The sequence below is a fragment of the Triturus cristatus genome, chromosome 8 (assembly GCF_964204655.1).
Source record: "Triturus cristatus chromosome 8, aTriCri1.1, whole genome shotgun sequence".
Classification (NCBI taxonomy): Eukaryota; Metazoa; Chordata; class Amphibia; order Caudata; family Salamandridae; genus Triturus; species Triturus cristatus.
The window spans coordinates 1,621,756,181-1,621,768,986 of NC_140591.1; the positions used below are offsets into that span (position 1 = coordinate 1,621,756,181).

The window sequence follows — 12,806 nt, forward strand, 5'->3', positions numbered from 1 at the left end:
ACAGTATTGTTACTATAATATTGAAAACACTTTCAGTTTTTATTAGGTTTAAGATGATCTGTTCAACCGAAAGATAAATCAGACTTTTCTAATTTAATTGAATTGCAGGACGACTTAATGAAAATAATTTTTTATTTAAGAACGAGGAAAGCTTGGCACTGCTGAGATTTGAACTCAGGATCTCCTGTTTACTAGACAGGCGCTTTAACCAGCTAAGCCACAGCACCCTCTTGAAAATGCTTTAAGGAACAGTTTGCCATCTGGTGTTCAAGAGAAACCTGAGTTTTTCACTTTCATAATCATTTCTCAGTTCAGAAAACGCACTACTCAAATAGTTTAGACGAGGATACTGATCCTATTCATAAACACCTCATTGATATATTGCTTATCCTGTTCATAAATGTTTTAATTATGCCTTCTTTAAGAATGCATTACTTGAATTCAACTCTAGAATGATTTTTTATCTTTATTTTGCTCTTTGTCACTCTTTTTTCCCTTTTTCATTCAAAGCATTACTTTGAAAATCTTCACAATACCACGTTTTTTTGTTTTTCAATTTAAGATGACCCATTCTAATGTTCACAGAACTACACTTTTCTTTTTAAAATGTATTAAACACTTGCGTGATGAAAAATATTTTTACATGTAAGGACCAATAATAAGGAGCTGCTGAAATTTGAACTCAGGATTTCCTGTTTACGAGACAGGCGCTTTAACCACTTAGCCACAGCACCTACTTTAGTGATACAGAAGGGATCATTAATTTAGTATTGGTGATCAAATTCTGTGCCTGTGTTAAAGTGTCTTAATATGTATTCTAATGTTAAACAAGCCACGATTCCTAATCTGTAAACAAGAATAGCTATGTTGTTTTAAAAAAGAACACATTTTAAACACAATCCCATATTTTGAATAGTTTATAAATAAGTGTTTTACATATATTCATCAATATTGCTCAAATCTAGGGTTATATTTCATCTGCCTCTTGCTCATTGAAACACCTTTTTGATTTTGCAATCACAGTATTGTTACTATAATATTGAAAACACTTTCAGTTTTTATTAGGTTTAAGATGATCTGTTCAACCGAAAGATGAATCAGACTTTTCAAATTTAATTGAATCGCAGGACGACTTAATGAAAAAAATTTTTTATTTAAGAATGAGGAAAGCAAGGCACTGCTGAGATTTGAACTCAGGATCTCCTGTTTACTAGACAGGCGCTTTAACCAGCTAAGCCACAGCACCCTCTTTGAAAACTCTTTAAGGAACAGTTTGCCATATGGTGTTCAAGAGAATCCTGAGTTTTTCACTTTCATAATCATTTCTCAATTCAGAAAACGCTCTACTCAACTACTTTAGACGAGGATACTGATCCTATTCATAAACACCTCATTGATATATTGCTTATCTTGTTCATAAATGTTTTAATCATGCCTTCTTTAAGAATGCATTACTTGATTTCAACTCTAGAATGATTTTTTATCTCTATTTTGCTGTTTGTCACTCTTTTTTCCCTTTTTCATTCAAAGCATTACTTTGAAAATCTTCACAATACCACGTTTTTTAGTTTTTGAATTTAAGATGACCCATTCTAATGTTCACAGAACAACACTTTTCTTTTTAAAATGTATTAAACATTTGCGTGATGAAAATTATTTTTACATGTAAGAACCAATAATAAGGTGCTGCTGAGATTTGAACTCAGGATTTCCTGTTTACAAGACAGGCGTTTTAACCACTTAGCCACAGCACCTACTTTAGTGATATAGAAGGGATCATTAATTTAGTATTGGTGATCAAATTCTGTGCCTGTGTTAAAGTGTCTTAATATGTATTCTAATGTTAAACAAGCAAGGATTCCTAATCTGTAAACAAGAATAGCTATGTTGTATTAAAAAAGAACACATTTTAAACTCAATCCCATATTTTGAATAGTTCATAAATAAGTGTTTTACATATATTCATCAAATTTGCTCAAATCTAGGGTTATATTTCATCTGCCTCTTGCTCATTGAAATACCTTTTTGATTTTGCAATCACAGTATTGTTACTAAAATATTGAAAACACTTTCAGTTTTTATTAGGTTTAAGATGATCTGTTCAACCGAAAGATAAATCAGACTTTTCTAATTTAATTGAATCGCAGGAAGAATTAATGAAAATAGTTTTTTATTGAAGAATGAGGAAAGCAAGGCACTGCTGAGATTTGAACTCAGGATTTCCTGTTTACTAGACAGGCGCTTTAACCAGCTAAGCCATAGCACCCTCTTGAAAATGCTTTAAGAAACAGTTTGCCATATGGTGTTCAAGAGAATCCTGAGTTTTTCACTTTCATAATCATTTCTCAGTTCAGAAAACGCTCTACTCAACTACTTTAGACGAGGATACTGATCCTATTGATAAACACCTCATTGATATATTGCTTATCCTGTTCATAAATGTTTAAATTATGCCTTCTTTAAGAATGCATTACTTGATTTTAACTCTAGAATGATTTTTTATCTCTATTTTGCTCTTTGTCACTCTTTTTTCCCTTTTTCATTCAAAGCATTACTTTGAAAATCTTCACAATACCACGTTTTTTTGTTTTTGAATTTAAGATGACCCATTCTAATGTTCACAGAACAACACTTTTCTTTTTAAAATGTATTAAACATTTGCGTGATGAAAATTATTTTTACATGTAAGGACCAATAATAAGGTGCTGCTGAGATTTGAACTCTGGATTTCCTGTTTACGAGACAGGCGCTTTAACCACTTAGCCACAGCACTTACTTTAGTGATATAGAAGGGATCATTAATTTAGTATTGGTGATCAAATTCTGTGCCTGTGTTAAAGTGTCTTAATATGTATTCTAATGTTAAACAAGCAAGGATTCCTAATCTGTAAACAAGAATAGCTATGTTGTATTAAAAAAGAACACATTTTAAACTCAATCCCATATTTTGAATAGTTCATAAATAAGTGTTTTACATATATTCATCAAATTTGCTCAAATCTAGGGTTATATTTCATCTGCCTCTTGCTCATTGAAATACCTTTTTGATTTTGCAATCACAGTATTGTTACTATAATATTGAAAACACTTTCAGTTTTTATTAGGTTTAAGATGATCTGTTCAACCGAAAGATAAATCAGACTTTTCTAATTTAATTGAATCGCAGGAAGAAATAATGAAAATAGTTTTTTATTGAAGAATGAGGAAAGCAAGGCACTGCTGAGATTTGAACTCAGGATTTCCTGTTTACTAGACAGGCACTTTAACCAGCTAAGCCATAGCACCCTCATGAAAATGCTTTAAGAAACAGTTTGCCATATGGTGTTCAAGGGAATCCTGAGTTTTTCACTTTCATAATCATTTCTCAGTTCAGAAAACGCTCTACTCAACTACTTTAGACGAGGATACTGATCCTATTGATAAACACCTCATTGATATATTGCTTATCCTGTTCATAAATGTTTAAATTATGCCTTCTTTAAGAATGCATTACTTGATTTTAACTCTAGAATGAATTTTTTATCTCTATTTTGCTCTTTGTCACTCTTTTTTCCCTTTTTCATTCAAAGCATTACTTTGAAAATCTTCACAATACCACGTTTTTTTGTTTTTCAATTTAAGATGACCCTTTCTAATGTTCACAGAACAACACTTTTCTTTTTAAAATGTATTAAACATTTGTGTGATGAAAATTATTTTTACATGTAAGGACCAATAATAAGGTGCTGCTGAGATTTGAACTCAGGATTTCCTGTTTACAAGACAGGCGCTTTGAGCACTTAGCCACAGCACCTACTTTAGTGATACAGAAGGGATCATTAATTTAGTATTGGTGATCAAATTCTGTGCCTGTGTTAAAGTGTCTTAATATGTATTCTAATGTTAAACAAGCAAGGATTCCTAATCTGTAAACAAGAATAGCTATGTTGTATTAAAAAAGAACACATTTTAAACTCAATCCCATATTTTGAATAGTTCATAAATAAGTGTTTTACATATATTCATCAATATTGCTCAAATCTAGGGTTATACTTCATCTGCCTCTTGCTCATTGAAATACCTTTTTGATTTTGCAATCACATTATTGTTACTATAATATTGATAACACTTTCAGTTTTTATTAGGTTTAAGATGATCTGTTCAACCGAAAGATAAATCAGACTTTTCTAATTTAATTGAATCGCAGGACGACTTCATGAAAATAATTTTTTATTTAAGAATGAGGAAAGCAAGGCACTGCTGAGATTTGAACTCAGGATTTCCTGTTTACTAGACAGGCACTTTAACCAGCTAAGCCATAGCACCCTCATGAAAATGCTTTAAGAAACAGTTTGCCATATGGTGTTCAAGAGAATCCTGAGTTTTTCACTTTCATAATCATTTCTCAGTTCAGAAAACGCTCTACTCAACTACTTTAGACGAGGATACTGATCCTATTGATAAACACCTCATTGATATATTGCTTATCCTGTTCATAAATGTTTAAATTATGCCTTCTTTAAGAATGCATTACTTGATTTTAACTCTAGAATGATTTTTTATCTCTATTTTGCTCTTTGTCACTCTTTTTTCCCTTTTTCATTCAAAGCATTACTTTGAAAATCTTCACAATACCACGTTTTTTTGTTTTTCAATTTAAGATGACCCATTCTAATGTTCACAGAACAACACTTTTCTTTTTAAAATGTATTAAACATTTGCGTGATGAAAATTATTTTTACATGTAAGGACCAATAATAAGGTGCTGCTGAGATTTGAACTCAGGATTTCCTGTTTACAAGACAGGCGCTTTGAGCACTTAGCCACAGCACCTACTTTAGTGATACAGAAGGAATCATTAATTTAGTATTGGTGATCAAATTCTGTGCCTGTGTTAAAGTGTCTTAATATGTATTCTAATGTTAAACAAGCAAGGATTCCTAATCTGTAAACAAGAATAGCTATGTTGTATTAAAAAAGAACACATTTTAAACTCAATCCCATATTTTGAATAGTTTATAAATAAGTGTTTTGCATATATTCATCAATATTGCTCAAATCTAGGGTTATATTTCATCTGCCTCTTGCTCATTGAAATACCTTTTTGATTTTGCAATCACAGTATTGTTACTATAATATTGAAAACACTTTCAGTTTTTATTAGGTTTAAGATGATCAGTTCAACCGAAAGATAAATCAGACTTTTCTAATTTAATTGAATCGCAGGAAGAATTAATGAAAATAGTTTTTTATTTAAGAATGAGGAAAGCAAGGCACTGCTGAGATTTGAACTCAGGATTTCCTGTTTACTAGACAGGCGCTTTAACCAGCTAAGCCATAGCACCCTCTTGAAAATGCTTTAAGAAACAGTTTGCCATATGGTGTTCAAGAGAATCCTGAGTTTTTCAATTTCATAATCATTTCTCAGTTCAGAAAACGCTCTACTCAACTACTTTAGATGAGGATACTGATCCTATTCATAAACACCTCATTGATATATTGCTTATCTTGTTCATAAATGTTTTAATCATGCCTTCTTTAAGAATGCATCACTTGAATTCAACTCTAGAATGATTTTTTATCTCTATTTTGCTCTTTGTCACTCTTTTTCCCCTTTTTTATTCAAAGCATTACTTTGAAAATTTTCACAATACCAAGTTTTTTTGTTTTTCAATTTAAGATGACCCATTCTAATGTTCACAGAACAACACTTTTCTTTTTAAAATGTATTAAACATTTGCGTGATGAAAATTATTTTTACATGTAAGGACCAATAATAAGGTGCTGCTGAGATTTGAACTCAGGATTTCCTGTTTACGAGACAGGCGCTTTAACCACTTAGCCACAGCACCTACTTTAGTGATATAGAAGGGATCATTAATTTAGTATTGGTGATCAAATTATGTGCCTGTGTTAAAGTGTCTTAATATGTATTCTAATGTTAAACAAGCAAGGATTTCTAATCTGTAAACAAGAATAGCTATGTTGTATTAAAAAAGAACACATTTTAAACTCAATCCCATATTTTGAATAGTTCATAAATAAGTGTTTTACATATATTCATCAATATTGCTCAAATCTAGGGTTATACTTCATCTGCCTCTTGCTCATTGAAATAACTTTTTGATTTTGCAATCACAGTATTGTTACTGTAATATTGAAAACACTTTCAGTTTTCATTAAGTTTAAGATGATCTGTTCAACCGAAAGATAAATCAGACTTTTCTAATTGAATTGAATCGCAGGACGACTTAATGAAAATAGTTTTTTATATAAGAATAAGGAAAGCAAGGCACTGCTGAGATTTGAACTCAGGATTTCCTGTTTACTAGAAAGGCGCTTTAACCAGCTAAGCCACAGCACCCTCTTGAAAATGCTTTAAGGAACAGTTTGCCATATGGTGTTCAAGAGAATCCTGAGTTTTTCACTTTCATAATCATTTCTCCGTTCAGAAAACGCTCTACTCAACTACTTTAGACAAGGATACTGATCCTATTCATAAACACCTCATTGATATATTGCTTATCCTGTTCATAAATGTTTTAATTATGCCTTCTTTAAGAATGCATTAATTGATTTCAACTCTAGAATGATATTTTATCTCTATTTTGCTCTTTGTCACTCTTTTTTCCCTTTTTCATTCAAAGCATTACTTTGAAAATCTTCACAATACCACGTTTTTTTGTTTTTCAATTTAAGATGACCCATTCTAATGTTCACAGAACAACACTTTTCTTTTTAAAATGTATTAAACATTTGCGTGATGAAAATTATTTTTACATGTAAGGACAAATAATAAGGTGCTGCTTAGATTTGAACTCAGGATTTCCTGTTTACGAGACAGGCGCTTTAACCACTTAGCCAAAGCACCTATTTTAGTGATACAGAAGGGATCATTAATTTAGTATTGGTGAGCAAATTCTGTGCCTGTGTTAAAGTGTCTTAATATGTATTCTAATGTTAAACAAGCAAGGATTCCTAATCTGTAAACAAGAATAGTTATGTTGTATTACAAAAGAACACATTTTAAACTCAATTCCATATTTTGAATAGTTCATAAATAAGTGTTTTACATATATTCATCAATATTGCTCAAATCTAGGGTTATATTTCATCTGCCTCTTGCTCATTGAAATACCTTTTTGATTTTGCAATCACAGTATTGTTACTATAATATTGAAATCACTTTCAGTTTTTATTAGGTTTAAGATGATCTGTTCAACCAAAAGATGAATCAGACTTTTCTAATTTAATTGAATCGCAGGACGAATTAATGAAAATAGTTTTTTATTTAAGAACGAGGAAAGCTTGGCACTGCTGAGATTTGAACTCAAGATCTCCTGTTTACTAGACAGGCGCTTTAACCAGCTAAGCCACAGCACCCTCTTGAAAATGCTTTAAGGAACAGTTTGCCATATGGTGTTCAAGAGAAACCTGAGTTTTTCACTTTCATAATCATTTCTCAGTTCAGAAAACGCACTACTCAAATAGTTTAGACGAGGATACTGATCCTATTCATAAACACCTCATTGATATATTGCTTATCCTGTTCATAAATGTTTTAATTATGCCTTCTTTAAGAATGCATTAATTGAATTCAACTCTAGAATGATTTTTTATCTCTATTTTGCTCTTTGTCACTCTTTTTTCCCTTTTTCATTCAAAGCATTACTTTGAAAATCTTCACAATACCACGTTTTTTTGTTTTTCAATTTAAGATGACCCATTCTAATGTTCACAGAACTACACTTTTCTTTTTAAAATGTATTAAACACTTGCGTGATGAAAAATATTTTTACATGTAAGGACCAATAATAAGGTGCTGCTGAAATTTGAACTCAGGATTTCCTGTTTACGAGACAGGCGCTTTAACCACTTAGCCACAGCACCTACTTTAGTGATACAGAAGGGATCATTAATTTAGTATTGGTGATCAAATTCTGTGCCTGTGTTAAAGTGTCTTAATATGTATTCTAATGTTAAACAAGCAACGATTCCTAATCTGTAAACAAGAATAGCTATGTTGTTTTAAAAAAGAACACATTTTAAACACAATCCCATATTTTGAATAGTTTATAAATAAGTGTTTTACATATATTCATCAATATTGCTCAAATCTAGGGTTATATTTCATCTGCCTCTTGCTCATTGAAACACCTTTTTGATTTTGCAATCACAGTATTGTTACTATAATATTGAAAACACTTTCAGTTTTTATTAGGTTAAAGATGATCTGTTCAACCGAAAGATGAATCAGACTTTTCAAATTTAATTGAATCGCAGGACGACTTAATGAAAATATTTTTTTATTTAAGAATGAGGAAAGCAAGGCACTGCTGAGATTTGAACTCAGGATCTCCTGTTTACTAGACAGGCGATTTAACCAGCTAAGCCACAGCACCCTCTTTGAAAACTCTTTAAGGAACAGTTTGCCATATGGTGTTCAAGAGAATCCTGAGTTTTTCACTTTCATAATCATTTCTCAATTCAGAAAACGCTCTACTCAACTACTTTAGACGAGGATACTGATCCTATTCATAAACACCTCATTGATATATTGCTTATCTTGTTCATAAATGTTTTAATCATGCCTTCTTTAAGAATGCATTACTTGATTTCAACTCTAGAATGATTTTTTATCTCTATTTTGCTGTTTGTCACTCTTTTTTCCCTTTTTCATTCAAAGCATTACTTTGAAAATCTTCACAATACCACGTTTTTTAGTTTTTGAATTTAAGATGACCCATTCTAATGTTCACAGAACAACACTTTTCTTTTTAAAATGTATTAAACATTTGCGTGATGAAAATTATTTTTACATGTAAGGACCAATAATAAGGTGCTGCTGAGATTTGAACTCAGGATTTCCTGTTTACGAGACAGGCGCTTTAACCACTTAGCCATAGCACCTATATTAGTGATACAGAAGGGATCATTAATTTAGTATTGGTGATCAAATTCTGTGCCTGTGTTAAAGTGTCTCAATATGTGTTCTAATGTTAAACAAGCAAGGATTCCCAATCTGTAAACAAGAATAGCTATGTTGTATTACAAAAGAACACATTTTAAACTCAATCCCATATTTTGAATAGTTCATAAATAAGTGTTTTACATATATTCATCAATATTGCTCAAATCTAGGGTTATATTTCATCTGCCTCTTGCTCATTGAAATTCCTTTTTGATTTTTGCAATCACAGTATTGTTACTATAATATTGAAAACACTTTCAGTTTTTATTAGGTTTAAGATGATCTGTTCAACCGAAAGATAAATCAGACTTTTCTAATTGAATTGAATCGCAGGACGACTTAATGAAAATAGTTTTTTATTTAAGAATGAGGAAAGCAAGGCACTGCTGAGATTTGAACTCAGGATCTCCTGTTTACTAGACAGGCGCTTTAACCAGCTAATCCACAGCACCCTCTTGAAAATGCGTTAAGGAACAGTTTGCCATATGGTGTTCAAGAGAATCCTGAGTTTTTCACTTTCATAATCATTTCTCAGTTCAGAAAACGCTCTACTCAACTACTTTAGACGAGGATACTGATCCTATTGATAAACACCTCATTGATATATTGCTTATCCTGTTCATAAATGTTTTAATTATGCCTTCTTTAAGAATGCATTACTTGATTTCAACTCTAGAATGATTTTTTATCTCTATTTTGCTCTTTGTCACTCTTTTTTCCCTTTTTCATTCAAAGCATTACTTTGAAAATCTTCACAATACCACGTTTTTTAGTTTTTCAATTTAAGATGACCCATTCTAATGTTCACAGAACAACACTTTTCTTTTTAAAATGTATTAAACATTTGCGTGATGAAAATTATTTTTACATGTAAGGACCAATAATAAGGTGCTGCTGAGATTTGAACTCAGGATTTCCTGTTTACGAGACAGGCGCTTTAACCACTTAGCCACAGCACCTATTTTAGTGATACAGAAGGGATCATTAATTTAGTATTGGTGATCAAATTCTGTGCCTGTGTTAAAGTGTCTCAATATGTGTTCTAATGTTAAACAAGCAAGGATTCCTAATCTGTAAACAAGAATAGCTATGTTGTATTACAAAAGAACACATTTTAAACTCAATCCCATATTTTGAATAGTTCATAAATAAGTGTTTTACATATATTCATCAATATTGCTCAAATCTAGGGTTATATTTCATCTGCCTCTTGCTCATTGAAATTCCTTTTTGATTTTTGCAATCACAGTATTGTTACTATAATATTGAAAACACTTTCAGTTTTCATTAAGTTTAAGATGATCTGTTCAACCGAAAGATAAATCAGACTTTTCTAATTCAATTGAATCGCAGGACGACTTAATGAAAATAGTTTTTTATATAAGAATAAGGAAAGCAAGGCACTGCTGAGATTTGAACTCAGGATTTCCTGTTTACTAGAAAGGCGCTTTAACCAGCTAAGCCACAGCACCCTCTTGAAAATGCTTTAAGGAACAGTTTGCCATATGGTGTTCAAGAGAATCCTGAGTTTTTCACTTTCATAATCATTTCTCCGTTCAGAAAACGCTCTACTCAACTACTTTAGACAAGGATACTGATCCTATTCATAAACACCTCATTGATATATTGCTTATCCTGTTCATAAATGTTTTAATTATGCCTTCTTTAAGAATGCATTAATTGATTGCAACTCTAGAATGATATTTTATCTCTATTTTGCTCTTTGTCACTCTTTTTTCCCTTTTTCATTCAAAGCATTACTTTGAAAATCTTCACAATACCACGTTTTTTTGTTTTTCAATTTAAGATGACCCATTCTAATGTTCACAGAACAACACTTTTCTTTTTAAAATGTATTAAACATTTGCGTGATGAAAATTATTTTTACAGGTAAGGACAAATAATAAGGTGCTGCTTAGATTTGAACTCAGGATTTCCTGTTTACGAGACAGGCGCTTTAACCACTTAGCCAAAGCACCTATTTTAGTGATACAGAAGGGATCATTAATTTAGTATTGGTGATCAAATTCTGTGCCTGTGTTAAAGTGTCTTAATATGTATTCTAATGTTAAACAAGCAAGGATTCCTAATCTGTAAACAAGAATAGTTATGTTGTATTACAAAAGAACACATTTTAAACTCAATTCCATATTTTGAATAGTTCATAAATAAGTGTTTTACATATATTCATCAATATTGCTCAAATCTAGGGTTATATTTCATCTGCCTCTTGCTCATTGAAATACCTTTTTGATTTTGCAATCACAGTATTGTTACTATAATATTGAAATCACTTTCAGTTTTTATTAGGTTTAAGATGATCTGTTCAACCAAAAGATGAATCAGACTTTTCTAATTTAATTGAATCGCAGGACGAATTAATGAAAATAGTTTTTTATTTAAGAATGAGGAAAGCAAGGCACTGCTGAGATTTAAACTCAGGATCGCCTGTTTACTAGACAGGCGCTTTAACCAGCTAAGCCACAGCACCCTCTTGAAAATGTTTTAAAGAACAGTTTGCCATATGGTGTTCAAGAGAATCCTGAGTTTTTCACTTTCATAATCATTTCTCAGTTCAGAAAACGCTCTACTCAACTACTTTAGACGAGGATACTGATCCTATTGATAAACACCTCATTGATATATTGCTTATCCTGTTCATAAATGTTTTAATTATGCCTTCTTTAAGAATGCATTACTTGATTTCAACTCTAGAATGATTTTTTATCTCTATTTTGCTCTTTGTCACTCTTTTTTCCCTTTTTCATTCAAAGCATTACTTTGAAAATCTTCACAATACCACGTTTTTTAGTTTTTCAATTTAAGATGACCCATTCTAATGTTCACAGAACAACACTTTTCTTTTTAAAATGTATTAAACATTTGCGTGATGAAAATTATTTTTACATGTAAGGACCAATAATAAGGTGCTGCTGAGATTTGAACTCAGGATTTCCTGTTTACGAGACAGGCGCTTTAACCACTTAGCCACAGCACCTACTTTAGTGATACAGAAGGGATACAGAAGGGATCATTAATTTAGTATTGGTGATCAAATTCTGTGCCTGTGTTAAAGTGTCTTAATATGTATTCTAATGTTAAACAAGCAAGGATTCCTAATCTGTAAACAAGAATAGCTATGTTGTATTAAAAAAGAACACATTTTAAACTCAATCCCATATTTTGAATAGTTTATAAATAAGTGTTTTACATATATTCATCAATATTGCTCAAATCTAGGGTCATATTTCATCTGCCTCTTGCTCATTGCAATACCTTTTTGATTTTGCAATCACAGTATTGTTACTATAATATTGTAAACACTTTCAGTTTTTATTAGGTTTAAGATGATCTGTTCAACCGAAAGATAAATCAGACTTTTCTAATTTAATTGAATTGCAGGACGACTTAATGAAAATAATTTTTTATTTAAGAACGAGGAAAGCTTGGCACTGCTGAGATTTGAACTCAGGATCTCCTGTTTACTAGACAGGCGCTTTAACCAGCTAAGCCACAGCACCCTCTTGAAAATGCTTTAAGGAACAGTTTGCCATCTGGTGTTCAAGAGAAACCTGAGTTTTTCACTTTCATAATCATTTCTCAGTTCAGAAAACGCACTACTCAAATAGTTTAGACGAGGATACTGATCCTATTCATAAACACCTCATTGATATATTGCTTATCCTGTTCATAAATGTTTTAATTATGCCTTCTTTAAGAATGCATTACTTGAATTCAACTCTAGAATGATTTTTTATCTTTATTTTGCTCTTTGTCACTCTTTTTTCCCTTTTTCATTCAAAGCATTACTTTGAAAATCTTCACAATACCACGTTTTTTTGTTTTTCAATTTAAG

At 31.4% G+C, this 12,806-nt stretch overlaps 8 non-coding genes across 8 annotated transcripts; all 8 read right to left on the bottom strand.

The window, feature by feature from the left end:
* Window positions 1–153: 153 nt before the first annotated feature.
* Window positions 154–227, bottom strand: TRNAT-AGU (transfer RNA threonine (anticodon AGU)). Its single transcript has one exon. It is a non-coding gene; the product is annotated as a tRNA-Thr (tRNA).
* Window positions 228–1,172: 945 nt separating this feature from the next.
* Window positions 1,173–1,246, bottom strand: TRNAT-AGU (transfer RNA threonine (anticodon AGU)). The gene has a single exon. It is a non-coding gene; the product is annotated as a tRNA-Thr (tRNA).
* A 4,512-nt stretch (window positions 1,247–5,758) lies between these two features.
* Window positions 5,759–5,831, bottom strand: TRNAT-CGU (transfer RNA threonine (anticodon CGU)). Its single transcript has one exon. It is a non-coding gene; the product is annotated as a tRNA-Thr (tRNA).
* Window positions 5,832–7,796: 1,965 nt separating this feature from the next.
* On the bottom strand, window positions 7,797–7,869 carry TRNAT-CGU (transfer RNA threonine (anticodon CGU)). Its single transcript has one exon. It is a non-coding gene; the product is annotated as a tRNA-Thr (tRNA).
* Window positions 7,870–8,816: 947 nt separating this feature from the next.
* TRNAT-CGU (transfer RNA threonine (anticodon CGU)) lies at window positions 8,817–8,889 on the bottom strand. Its single transcript has one exon. It is a non-coding gene; the product is annotated as a tRNA-Thr (tRNA).
* A 947-nt stretch (window positions 8,890–9,836) lies between these two features.
* Window positions 9,837–9,909, bottom strand: TRNAT-CGU (transfer RNA threonine (anticodon CGU)). The gene has a single exon. It is a non-coding gene; the product is annotated as a tRNA-Thr (tRNA).
* A 1,966-nt stretch (window positions 9,910–11,875) lies between these two features.
* Window positions 11,876–11,948, bottom strand: TRNAT-CGU (transfer RNA threonine (anticodon CGU)). Its single transcript has one exon. It is a non-coding gene; the product is annotated as a tRNA-Thr (tRNA).
* Window positions 11,949–12,397: 449 nt separating this feature from the next.
* TRNAT-AGU (transfer RNA threonine (anticodon AGU)) lies at window positions 12,398–12,471 on the bottom strand. Its single transcript has one exon. It is a non-coding gene; the product is annotated as a tRNA-Thr (tRNA).
* Window positions 12,472–12,806: the final 335 nt, after the last annotated feature.